This window comes from Pongo pygmaeus, chromosome 7 (assembly GCF_028885625.2).
Source record: "Pongo pygmaeus isolate AG05252 chromosome 7, NHGRI_mPonPyg2-v2.0_pri, whole genome shotgun sequence".
Lineage (NCBI taxonomy): Eukaryota > Metazoa > Chordata > Mammalia > Primates > Hominidae > Pongo > Pongo pygmaeus.
Window position 1 is genome coordinate 15,833,461 of NC_072380.2, and position 13,416 is coordinate 15,846,876.

At 35.8% G+C, this 13,416-nt stretch overlaps 1 protein-coding gene across 1 annotated transcript in view; it reads left to right on the forward strand.

The window, feature by feature from the left end:
* Positions 1-13,416, forward strand: part of TUSC3 (tumor suppressor candidate 3) — a 313,790-nt gene that overhangs the window by 273,151 nt on the left and 27,223 nt on the right. The window lies entirely within an intron of this gene.

Sequence of the window (13,416 nt, forward strand, 5' to 3'; positions counted from 1 at the left end):
ACAAGTGTTGATCCTAGTAAAGATCTTGTCCCCAAACTATGTGTCATGATATTCTTCTAAGGAACTCCACCTGTGAGTGCTAAAGTGAACTGGGGCAAGATAAGAGGAAGAGAAATCCCACAGACTTCAATGATCCCAGAGTCAGGTCAAAAGCCCCTGACTTATACCGCTGACTCTAGGAATGGAAAAAAGGAGGAAGCTGGAGAGACTGTGATGAAGAAGACAAAGGAAGAACAACTAGCAGTCAAGATGAAAATAAAATTTCAGGTTTAAATTCTAGGACCTTGGAGAAGAACAGAGATAAGATTAGACAAGTTGAATCTGAAGTGGAAATACTGAGATTATTAGAATATTCTGTCAGGGATGATGTCAAGACAAACTTTTTAAAAGTTTTCCATTCTCACTTGATACATTAAGAAAAAATTGACACGTGATAGTCATCATTCTTTTTTTAGTGATGGAGAGAGCGTGTATTCAGAAGCAAATACCATGTAAAGATTTCACATATCATTGTGGGACTTCAATAGAAATCCTTTTCAAACAGCTTTTCAGCTTTTTCCTTAGAGCTGACTTTTCTGTATAAATTATTATTGTACTTTCATTTGCCTCTTTTAAGACGCCTTCAAATGTACTCTATTTTTAATTTTCACGGAATTGGCAAAATTGAATGTTCTTAGATCTGTTGATTGTACAGCTTGAATTTTGTCATTTCACTCATTCTTTCCACTCAGCCACTGCATTAGACAGGTGATTAAAAATGCACTTCTGAAGAGCAGAGAAATCTTTTATTTCTCAAATCCTCTGTGAGTGACATGGAGGATCAGAACAGAGTTTTTAAGCATAATGATATAAATGACACTATTTCACTTTTTAAATTTTTACAAATGAAGGACAATCATAATTATGTCATATGAAGGAGGTATGCTTCAAATGACTTATTCTTTTAAGAACTAAATACTCATGTACTTGCTTCTGTTACAGATATGAACTAGATTGCTGCTGCCCCTACTCAGGAAAATCATACATTTGCCATTCTGGTTTTTGTACCATTGCTAATTTAATGGTGAAGGCTGTATTTAAATATTTGCAATGTTCACCTTGTCCTTATAATAAGACAAGTCAATATTGACAAATTCATTCCTTTTGGGTCTCGTGCAGTGGTTCACACCTATAATCCTGGTGCCTTGGAAGGCTGAGGCAGGAGGATCACTTGAGGCCAGAAGTTTGAGACCAGCCTGGGCAACATAGTGAGACCCCTGTCTCTACAAGAAAAAAAAATTATTTTATCTGGTGAAAATTCACAGCATTCTTGATTCTAGTACTTATTTTTTCATTCTCCATCATCACGAGTCATAGATGGTTTGCTGGATGTTTACTTTTGAATGTGATTTAGCATTTTTCTAGATGTAATGGTAGTAGACTGCACATCAACTATTATCTTTAATTAATCTCAAACCCTGTCTCCATTGTGCACCATTTAACATATTTGTTACTTCTTGTTCTTATACTTTAATTTTATAGAATTAAAATACTAATGAAATATTTCACTATTCCTACTCTGCCTCCTCTTCCAATCATCTTAGTTTTATTGAATTTTCTATAACTACTTTCTATCACCTCATCCTTCCCCACCATTACCTCTACACAGATCATTCCTAATTTATATTTACATCTTAAAATTTCCTGAGTTTCAGACCTCATTTTTAACTGCCACAGTCATGTCTACTAGACTGTCCCCCTGACTTCTCACAATCTGGTGACTCCATCAACTCCTTTGTTTTCATACTAGCAAATAATCTCTTGTAATATGGTGGTGAAGTTTCTTATACTTGTAAGTCCTTTGATGCCTTGCCCAGTATACAGAATTAAAAGTTAATGAAACCTGCATTCACTGAGTGCAACTCGACTTAGTAATGTTACTATAATATCTCTTATAGAAAGATGATGCAAAATGGTTGGAGAAGCTACTGTGATGCTCTTTCAATTCAGAACTCACAATGTGGGCATTCTAGAAAGGCTGAAATTTTCTAGAACTTGAGCGTATTTATGATAAAAGACAGAAGTGGGATCTTCCCTTCTTGTCCTATTGTTTTTTCATTTATTATATGTTTTTCAAACATTCTTGTTAGTCATATGGTCTAATATCAGGCACATCCCCAGATTAAAGGCAGTTATTATGTTGTCAATTATTATGTTGGCTACATGTTTTTTCTTATACGTACTTTATCAATTTGAAGATCTCTACTGTTCCTAGTTTGTTGAGATTTTTGTTATGAATTGCTGTCCAACATTATCAAATGCTTTTCCTGCATCTACTGAAATGATCATATCCCACTTCTTTATTCTGTTAATATGCTAAAGTACCTTGATAAATTCTGATTGACTGATAAACAAACCTTGCATTCTTTAAACACTACTTATTCATAATGTATTATGCTTCTTATATATTGTTAGATTCAACTTGCTAATATTTTGTTAAGAATTTCCGCGTGTATATTCATGAAAGATATTGATCTGTAATTCTTTTTTTTTTTTTTTTTTTTTTTTTTGAGACAGATTCTTGCTCTGTCGCCAGGCTGGAGTGCAGTAGCGCGATCTTGGCTCACTGCAACCTCCACTTACCAGGTTCAAGTGATCAAGCAATTCTCCTGCCTCAGCCTCCTGAGAAGCTGGGACTACAGGTGCACACCACCACGCCCAGCTAATTTTTGTATTTTTAGTAGAGATGGGGTTTCACCATGTTGGCCAGGATGGTCTCGATCTCTTGACCTCATGATCGGCCCACCTCAGCCTCCCAATGTGCTGGGATTACAGGCGTGAGCCACGGCGACCGGCCTCTGTAATTATTTTACCATAACATCACTTTCTGATTTCGGTAGTGGCGTTATGCTGGCCTTTCAAAAGGAGTTAAGCAGTAATTGCACCCTTTCTATTTTCTGAAAACTTTTCTGTGAGATTAGTGTTATTTCTTCTTTGATCATTGAAACTATCTACCTTGGAATTTTATTTTGGAAAGGCTTTAGATAACAAATTCAACTTTTCCCTCTTATGTTTTTTTAAAATATGTATGGCTCTCTAAAATCAAAATCATAACTTTACCTTGTGAGGTTGCAATGTATGTAGATGTAATAGATAATGTAAGTATAATATAAAGAGGTAAAAATTGAGTTTTAGATGTGCCCAGCTATTTGCCACTTTTGTTACTCTTAACAAAACAGATTTCTGTTTCCAGATTTCTCTCTGACATTATTTCTCTTCAACTTGAAAATTTTCTTTAGCATTTTTTGTAGAGTAAATCTGCTAGTGAAGAAGTCTCTTAGTTTTCCCTCATCTTAAAATAACTTTATTTTGCCTTCATATCTGAAAAATGTTTATGATGTATATGTAATTCTGGGTTGACAGTTATTTTCTTACTGTAGTTTAAAGGTGTTCACTGTTTTCTGGCCTTCATGATTGCAGATTAGAAATTTCAGTCATTTAGATCATTGTTTCCCTGTTTCTAATATGTCTCTTTTTGCTAGTAGCATTTGAGATTATTTTATCTCTGGATTTTAGCAGATTGATTTTAATGTATCTAGGCAAGTTTTTTTTTTTGGATGGGGGGGTAGTCCTGTTTGTGGTTTGCTGATCTGTAAATTTATGTCTTTCAGACGATTTGGAAGTTTACTGCTATGATTTCTTCAAGATTTTTTTCTTTCCAATCTCAACCTTATACTGATTCCTACACAGAATTAAGCTAGCCTTTCTTCTGCCTTTTTCCCCCACTATAAGATTTCCCCCTTACTCTCCCAAAAAGATGAGGTGTTTCTTTTAGAAGTTTTATCTACCAATGCTGATGTTCTCCTCTGTGACTAAAACCTCTCAGTGAGTCAAAAACCATAAAAGCAAAAACCCTAAGCCAGGTTCCTTCTCTAAGTTTTGACTTTCCTTCACAATCTGCCCCCTTTTATTTGTCTTTGAGAGCCCACAGATATGGGTAATTTCCTTTTATTTACTTGTATGTTTGTGTTTTGTTCACAAATTTTTATTGTAATTAGCAAAAGGATTGGATTTTGTGGACTAACACCATCAAAGTGTAACTAGATTCCCAAATTCTGTTTTAAAACCACCATTCTAGTTGCTCTGTTGAAATTAGACTATTGACAGGTAAAGAGGGTGACCTCTTGGGATGCTGTTGCACATCTCCAGGTAAAAGGTGATGATGACTTCACAAGGCTGGTAGCACTGAAAGTAATAAGATGTAGCCATTTTCTAGATGCCTCTTAAAATTCAGCAGAATTTTCTGGTGAATCAGACACCGAGTAGGAAAGAAAGTGAGATATCAATATAATGCTAAAATTTTGGCTTGGGCCATAGGAAGGAAGGTTTAGTCATTAACTGAAATTGAAAACACCACAAATAGAAAAAAATGGGTGAACTGTCAAAACTTTAGCTTTGACATGTAATGGTTGAAATGCTTATTAACTATTCAAGTGGAGAGATCAAATTAGCAGAAGATATAAAAATGTAGACTTCATAAGCGACTAGGCTACAGATTTAAAAAAATAGAGTTTGCACTTTACAGATGGTATTATTAATAGTTTAGACTCCATAAGGTTCCCTAGGGAGATGGTTTTCAAACTTTAATATTCAAGAGAATTACCTGCAGTGCTTGTTAAAACTGATTGTTGAGCACTAATCCCAGAGTTTCTGATTAATTAGGTCTTTGGAGGGATGTGAAAATTTACATTTCTTGCAAGTTTCCAGGTCTTGCTGATGCTGCTGGTCTGAGGACCACACTTTGAGAATTACTGCCCTAAGGTGTGAATGAAGATACAGAAGAGAAGCCTTCCAAGGATTGAGCTTTGGGGAATTCATGTTAAGATGGCCTAGAAAAGATAAGGAACCAGCAAAGGGGACAGAGAAGGAGCATCCTGTGAGGTACGAAAAGCAGGAAAATGGTGTCCTGGAAAAGACTTTCAAGGAGGAAGGATTATCAGCTCTCATCTGCTGCTGATAGGTCAAGTGATAAAATAAGAACTGAGAACTGACCATTGCATACACCAGTAAGAAGATTCTTAGTGACCTTCGCAGTATCAGTTTTGTTGGAGATTTGGGGGCAAAAGCTTGTTTGCAGTGGATTGAAGTCATATCTGTATAACATAGTCAAGTTCACAGACAGGTTCATTGGCCCTCGTAACCCAATAATACCAACCACTAAAATCCTCTTAACAATACTGTCCATCATAGATTTTTTTTTTTTTCTAAAGGAAGAGGACAAGCAGATCAACCAGTGTGATTTTCCTGTTTGCCTTAAAGTTAAAAATACTTAATTCAAATTAACATATTGACTTTTTGCTTATGGTATCAGTCTTTTAAAAGTTAGTTTAACCTGTACCAGTTCCTCTGATCCTGTTTAATGCTAGCTCTGTCAACAGAATGAGTTTTCCGGAGCTCTCCCCAAAAGCCTGAATAGTGGAGGCTCTATCATAGTCCTACCTTTCTGGTGAAGTCCAAATTTGTCTTTTTCATTATTTCTTTTTATTAAGCAGCCATAATCTCAGTTTTATCTTATGTGAATTAAAGACTGTGGACTGCATCATTTCAAAACTCACAGGCATCTTTAAACTTCCATGATTCTATGACTTTACATTAGGATAAAAATGGTAAAGCAGTCAAGCAACATTTCTTTCTCTAAGTTTCCCTAAATTTCCTCCAAGATATTGAAGTCAGTATTTAGGAATGTCTTATTTATTCATTATTGTAGATTCTTCCAAATAAAAGATACCATAATATATTTGAAGTATTTGATTTATAAAAATCTGAGTTTAAATAATTTTAAGACAATATCTAGGATATAAAATAAGTCTTTGACAAAGTTTCTCCATATAAAATGTTTGTACATAATTGCAAACCTGATACAATCACCTCTGTTATTTAGAAAGGAGTTATCAATTGGAACTACAATATCAGTGTTGAAATCATGTTCTTAATCCTGCAACTAAATCAAACTGAGACTGGAAAGTTCAGTGAGTTAAAGATTACCACCTGTGTTATTGGCATTTGAGCAGTAAATAACAAGAATTTTTCTGCTACAAATCTCTTCTGTAAAGCATTATTTATTAGTGTAGTTTCCACTAACGGACAGTATGATCTGAAATGGAATATGATGCCTTTCCTAAATTGACTAAAGCATTGAGAAAACATATGCAAGAAGCAGTGTTTTCTATCTTTTAAAAAGGTTTTGGTTCTCAAAAAAAAATTTTAAATTTTTAAACAAGAAAATGTTTTAGCAATCAACTGCAGCTAAGCTGCATTTTAGAAGGAGGAAGAAGATGAGGCCCAGTAAGTGCAGAGTGGCCCTTACTCATGGCAGAGCTAAACTGAGAATCACTGCATTGTATCATAGAACAAAATAGTCACAGAAGTGGAAGATATCTTGTTATTTATTATTAATATCCGATTACTACCCGATGCATGAATCACTCCACAGTCTTCCCAGTAAGGTAATTTCAATGTCTGTTTATACATAGAATGCAAATAAACCAAACACTCAGGGATGTTTTCCTAAAACAGGCAACTCCATTGGCAAGGTATAAATATCAACTGATGGGCTTAATATATACAAACTTGGTGCTGGGACTATTAAAAATCTATAAAGATGGCTTCCAGCTTCATACAAGCCCCTACAAAGGACATGAACTCATCGTTTTTTGTGGCTGCTCAGCAAACTATCGCAAGGACAAAAAACCAAACACCGCATGTTCTCACTCGTAGGTGGGAATTGAACAATGAGAACACATGGACACAGGAAGGGGAACATCACACACTGGGGCCTGTTGTGGGGTGGGGGGAGGGATAGCATTAAGAAATATACCTAATGTTAAATGACGAGTTAATGGGTGCAGCACACCAACATGGCACATGTATACATATGTAACTAACCTGCACGTTGTGCACATGTACCCTAAAACTTAAAGTATAATAAAAAAAACTATAAAGATGTTCACTGTCCTATGTCTTTTTTATGTAACTATCACAGAATTCCCATCACAAATTTAAGCCAACCTGTCAGTTCTTCCAAGGTATAGCATTTCCTGCCTCTTTTTAATTGGACTGAAAAGTTTCAGTATCTGTTGGTGAAATTCAGTTACAGTGCTATTCCTCCCTTGATTGACCATAAGATTGACTCTCTATATAAACTAGACACTTGAGACAAAAGCGAACCTCTTTATTGTTGATTCATTTAAATTTCCAAAGGTAATACATATTAGAGTAGTAACTCAGCTTTGAACCATCTCCTATGACCATGCTATTATGTCCTTTCCGGTGCTCCTGATATTTACTGCCAGAAATTATGGTCAGTGCCAAGGGTGGGAAATAATGGCCAATGACAATTTTATTCACCCATTCTGCATTTATTAAGTACCTACTATGTTTTAGGCTGTGTGTTAGTTCTCATGCTGCTGATAAAGACATACCTGAGGCTGGGTAATTTATAAAGAAAAAGAGGTTTAATGGACTCACAGTTCCACATGTCTGGGGAGACCTCACAATCATGGTGGAAGGCAAAGGAGGCGTAAGGCACGTCTTACGTGGTGGCAGGCAAGAGGACCTGTGCAGGGAACTCTCCTTTATAAAACCGTCATATTTTTGTGAGACTTATTCATTATCACAAGAACAGCATTGTGGAAAGACCCATCCCAATGATTCAATTACCTCCCACCAGGTCCCTCCCATAACACGAGGGAATTATGGGAGCTACAATTCAAGATGAGATTTGGGTGGGGAAGAGCCAAACTATATCAGACTGGCAACAAGGGTGCTGAGATACTCAGGCTAAGGCTCTATTAAAGAAACTGCTCTTATTCTTAAGGAAATTAAGGTCCATTAGAGGAAAACAGAACATACATCCAAATAAGTGCCTTGAAGTATTATGTATAATGTGAAATATATGCACATTGAGATTACAAAGCAGAGATTACCTCCTATGCATTTTTTGCCCAGTTATTTTGTTGTTAAGGCCTTGACTATTTTACCTTAAGTTAATTCTCTTAACTGTATAGTAATTCTGGTGAAATAATTAATAGTGACCAATTACGAAATCAACAGTTGTTTCTTTTTTTTTTTCAAACAAGAAGCAATACACCTAAAGAAATGTGCCTAGGGAAATTCATGTACAAACTTGAACACATTAAAATAAAAATGTGCTGATGTGAGCCAGTTTTTAGCTGCTACTAAAGTGCTATCAGTATGTCATTTTCCACGTTGCTTTGTATTTCTAGGTTGAGGTATGTTGTGTCTGAACTGAGCTCACAGTTTCAAGTGCATAAACATGATGCATGATTCTGACTAGTTTAAATATAGAGTTCATGCATTCTTTCTAAAATTTTAGGGCTTACTTAAGAATGTAATTCTAGGAGATCGCATATTTGGCTGCAGTGGGAATTTTGAAATTTATGGTACTACTCAGGGTCATTTGATTTATTTAAGTACGAATGGGATTTGGTCTGCCACACCTCAACTATAATCATCCTTCGTCTTCCAAACAGTGAATAAATAACAAGTAAAGATTAATCAGCACCCTCTATGCTTTCAATAGTTTTAACTGCCTTTTCAGTATGTTCTTTGTGGAACACATAGAAAAATAAGATTCTTCTGGTTTAGTGATATCACACATTATATTAATATATTGCAACTATTTAGAGAAAACACTACTCACCTATATAGGGGAGCTGTGTTTTGCTGCACTCAAGAGTAAATGGTTCCAGGCTTGGATTTTTATCTGAGCTATTTTCTCCTGCTTTTAAGGTAAAGTGGTGCTACCTTTTCTGGAAATAAATGAAGACAACCCAAATGAGAAGAAGCAAATGCTATTTATTTCAAGCATGCTTTCGCATAGGAGTCAGCCACCATCACCTGCATAGAACACAGACTCAAAGGCAGGAAGAGGAATGGGGAGGCTTTATGGTGAGGGAAAAAAAGAGAAATCTTCAGATATCTTCTGACTGAAATTTGTTGATATGGAGAAGCTGGAGATGGCAACTAGGAGGGGGCATCTTACGTGTTTGGTGTGAGGAGTATGTCCAGCCTTATCTGATTGGGCCTGGGTTGGGAACAGGGATAAAAATAGGGAAGCTCTCAATCCTTGACTAAACTCTGACCATTCTGGGTTGATTGCTGCAGAGGTTGCAGGTCAGAGTTCTGTTATAATATATGGTCTGCTCATTGTCCAGCTGGATATTCAATCTCTCCCTTTGAATTCCCTTCCACATTTCTGACATTAGCATCCTATTTCTAGTCTCTTGACTCTGAAGCTTTTCTTACTGACATGGAGGCAATTTAGAGACTATAAGTACATCCCTCTCCATGATCCTACATAACTGATGGGGTACCCTGGATTTCAGCATAAGCATTTGTAAAAAGGAGCATGTGATCTATTAGGTAGCACTAACATTATTTGATTCTAACTCATGTAAGACTGAAAACAAACCAGGTACGGAGCAGTAACGGCTGAAGACATTAAAAAATATTTCTCAAATTATGTTCTACCAAACATTAGTGTCATACATGATATTCATGAATATTCTTTTAAAAAATGGAGTGTTTTCTGTATAAGTGATCTTTAATGGGATTCAATGGGTAGTGTTCAGTTTACAGTGGGGTTTGCTGTATGATAGATTTAAAATTTCTCATTGATTATTATACAAATAAAACCTTATGGTTAGCTTAATGGAAGTAAAAATGGCTTCAGAAAACTCTAAGATGATAGGCTTTCACCTCCAGATTTTAGGCTTGAAATTGTTTCTAAGGACTCATGATTTTAAGAATAATTTTTACCCTCAGATTTTGCTAATGTGTACATTTGATCTTTGGACATAGATGTTTTATAAACCAGATTATCTTTGTAAATTTTATCAGTAAACTTAACCATTTGCTCCAGAAAAAGCCATACCCCGAGTCTCACTGATAACTGATTTGGATAACTTAGATGAAGAGATTTAGAACTTCAAGTTGATGATATTTACATGAGAGTTGATGCTGGAATGTTGAAGGCTGTTTGGGATGTTGAGATAGGGTGAATATATGCAGGACCCAAATTTTGGGGGGCCAGAGGTAAAGTGTTATGGATTCAATTGTGTATATCTCAAAATATATACTGAAGTCCTAACACCCCAGAAAACTAATACAGAATTTGATTTTTTTTTTTTTTTTTTTGAGACAGAGTTTCACACTTGTTGCCCAGGCTGGAGTGCAGTGGCGCAATCTTGGCTCACTGCAACCTCCACCTTCTGGGTTCAAGCAACTCTCCTGCCTCAGCCACTCAAGTAGCTGGGATTACAGTCATGCACCACCACATCTGGCTAATTTTTGTATTTTTAGTAGATACAGGGTTTCTCCATGTTGGTGAGGCTGGTCGCGAACTCCCCACCTCATGTGATCCGCCCGCCTTGGCCTCTCAAAGTGATGGGATTATAGGCATGAGCCACAGCACCCAGCCAATATATTTTTTTAAGCTACAGTTTGTAGATTGTAGATTGGTTTTATAAACCCAGTTTTATATCAACATATGTAGGTGACCATAAACTCTTAGACATTTTATCTACTGTCTTAATTTCTGTCACCATTGAACAGAACACTATTTGATTTAAGAGATGCCAGCCTGGTCTTTTTTATTTTCTACAAGCCACTCTTGCAACTTCTCTAGTAGCTGAAGTGTGCTACCAATTGCTTATTTTAGAATGTAGTAAACAAATGGGAATTTTGGTTTGTTCATATCTTTACCAGATCAACTGAATTACAAAGGCATGCATCTATTGCTTTTGGATCAAGAAAGAATAAGGTGTTAGCAAACAGGAAATGATATTTTCCTTAGAAAAATACAGTAAAACACATTGTAAATAATATCTAATACTGGACTTCTCTGTGATACCACAGACAGCTGAAATAATCCTTTGCCACATATTTATATCTTGGTGGAATCCATGCTATAAGCTGGCTATCTAACAAATGCTCTAAGGCTGAAAACAGTCTGTTTTTCTTTCTTTGTGTATTAAACCTTATTGTGCCATTTGTTTTGTCATTGGAGGAGGAAGGGAAGCCAAGCAAACAAATGTTGGAGTGAAAGAAAATACATGAATCCATTAAATATTTAAATGGCACTTTCCTCTGTTGACAAAAAACATGAATTGGAAAAAGTATCCAATTCTAGCAGAGTTCCTGCCAGTCTCCCTACTTATGCTGTTTTATCTATTTTCTCCAAATTTTCACTTATGCTTTCTTCTCATACTTACCCATTTCTCTTTTTCTTTTTTCATATTTTATTATTCTATGTTGTTCTATGGTATGTGCACTACAATTCCATTGTGTATGTACTGCAACTTATTTAACCGGTTCCTCATTAAATTGCATTTGAGTTATTTCTAATCATTTGCTATTAGAAAAAAATGTTGCAAAGAATCAACTTCACTCATGTCAATTTATCTTTTTGAGCATATATGTTAGATAAAGTTTTTGAAGTGAAAGTGCCAGACTGCGATTATGTATACTTTTAGTTTTGAAACATACTGTCAAATTGCCTTGCAAAGTGGCTGAGTGAGAGGGGCCATTTTTTTTACCCTTCCTTACCTAATCATGTATCATCAAACCTTTTAATCTTTGCCAATCTGAAAAGGGTTAATTTACCTCAGAGTAGTTTCGTTGCATTACTCTTATTAAGTACAGTTCAGTATAAATGAGTCCTTTGTCATATAAGTTGCAAAGGTCTTTCTCAATTTTCCATTTACCCAATTTTTGACTATTAGTAGATTTTGCTATGCAAAATTTTAATTTTTTATTAGTTTATCAATCTTTTACATTCCTGAGTTTTGTGTCATATTTAAAATATCTTTAATTCTGAGATTATGAAACATGTTCCAATGAGTTTTTCTAATATTTCTCTAGTTCCGTTTTCTTAAAACTATTTAATATTTAATTAATTTAGAAGTTGTTTTAGATATAATTGTTTCTTTTCCTTTGGGTAGATACCCAGTAGTGGGGATGCTGGGTCTAATGGTAGTTTTATTTTTAGTTCTTTGAGAAATCTCAATATTGTTTTCCAGAGATTGTATTAATTTATATTCCCACCAGCAGTGTGTAAGTATTCCCTTTTCTCTGCACCCTCAACCAATATCTATTTTTTTCTGGCTTTTCAATAATAGCCATTCTGGCTGGTGTGAGATGGTGTCTCACTGTGGTTTTAATTTGCATTTCTCTGATGATTAGTGATCTGGAGCATTTTTTATTGTTTGTTGGCTGCTCGTATGTCTTCTTTTGAGAAATGTCTGTTCATGTCCTCTGCCCACTTGGAATGAGGTTGTTAGGTTTTTTTTTTTTCCTGTTGTTTGAGTTCTTTGCAGATTCTGGATATTAGTCCTTTGTTAAATGCATAGTTTGTAAATATTTTCCCCCATTCTGTAGGTTGTCTGCTTATTCTGTTGATCATTTCTTTGCTCCACATAATCTCTTTAAGTCTCATTTTTCTATGCTTGCTTTTGCTGCATTTACTTTTGAGGCCTTATTCATAAATCCTTTGCATCAGCCAATGTCCAGAAGAGGATTTCCTAGGTTTTCTTCTGGGAATTTTTATAGTTTCAGATCTTACATTTATGACTTTAATCCAAAAAGACACCTGCACTTGTATATTTATTGCATCACTATTCACAGTAGCAAGGTCATGTAATCAATCTAGGTGTTTATTGATGGATGCCTGCATTAAAAAATGTGATGTGTATATACTATGGAATACTATGCAGCCATAGAAAAGAATGAAATTATGTCTTATGTAGCAACACAGATAGAGCTGGAGGCCCTTATCCTAAGTGAAATAACTTAAAAACAGAAAATTAAATACTGCATACTCTAACTTATAAATGAGAGCTAAACAATGGGTACACAAGACATACATAGGGAAATAATACACAAGGGGACTACAAAGGGAAGAAGGTGGAAGGGGGATCAGGGTTGAAAAATTATTGAGTATAATATTCACTATTCATGTGATGGGTACACTAGAAGCTTAAACCTCACCATTAGGCAATACAGCCATATAACAAACCTGTGCATGTACCACCTCAATTTATAAAAATTAAAACAATTAAAAATTAAAAAAGAAGCCAAGTGTGCACCTTGCCACGCTGTCACTGCCACCACTGCTGGCATGTGCAAGCAAGGATGGATTCCACTGCTATCGTATTATGAAACGCTTTGCTGTCACCACCCATGAGAGCGTAGAAACCAGCAGTCCAGGATTACCTCAGCCCCCACCCAGCACATTGTATTCCTAACCTTGAGGAGCTAAAGAACAAAGTTGGAGTGCAAAACAAGTCCCCTAGAGTTAGGGAATGCAGTCCAGAAGTTGGGAGCTGAGAGATGACCCCCTAAAATCTTCCAGAAGTG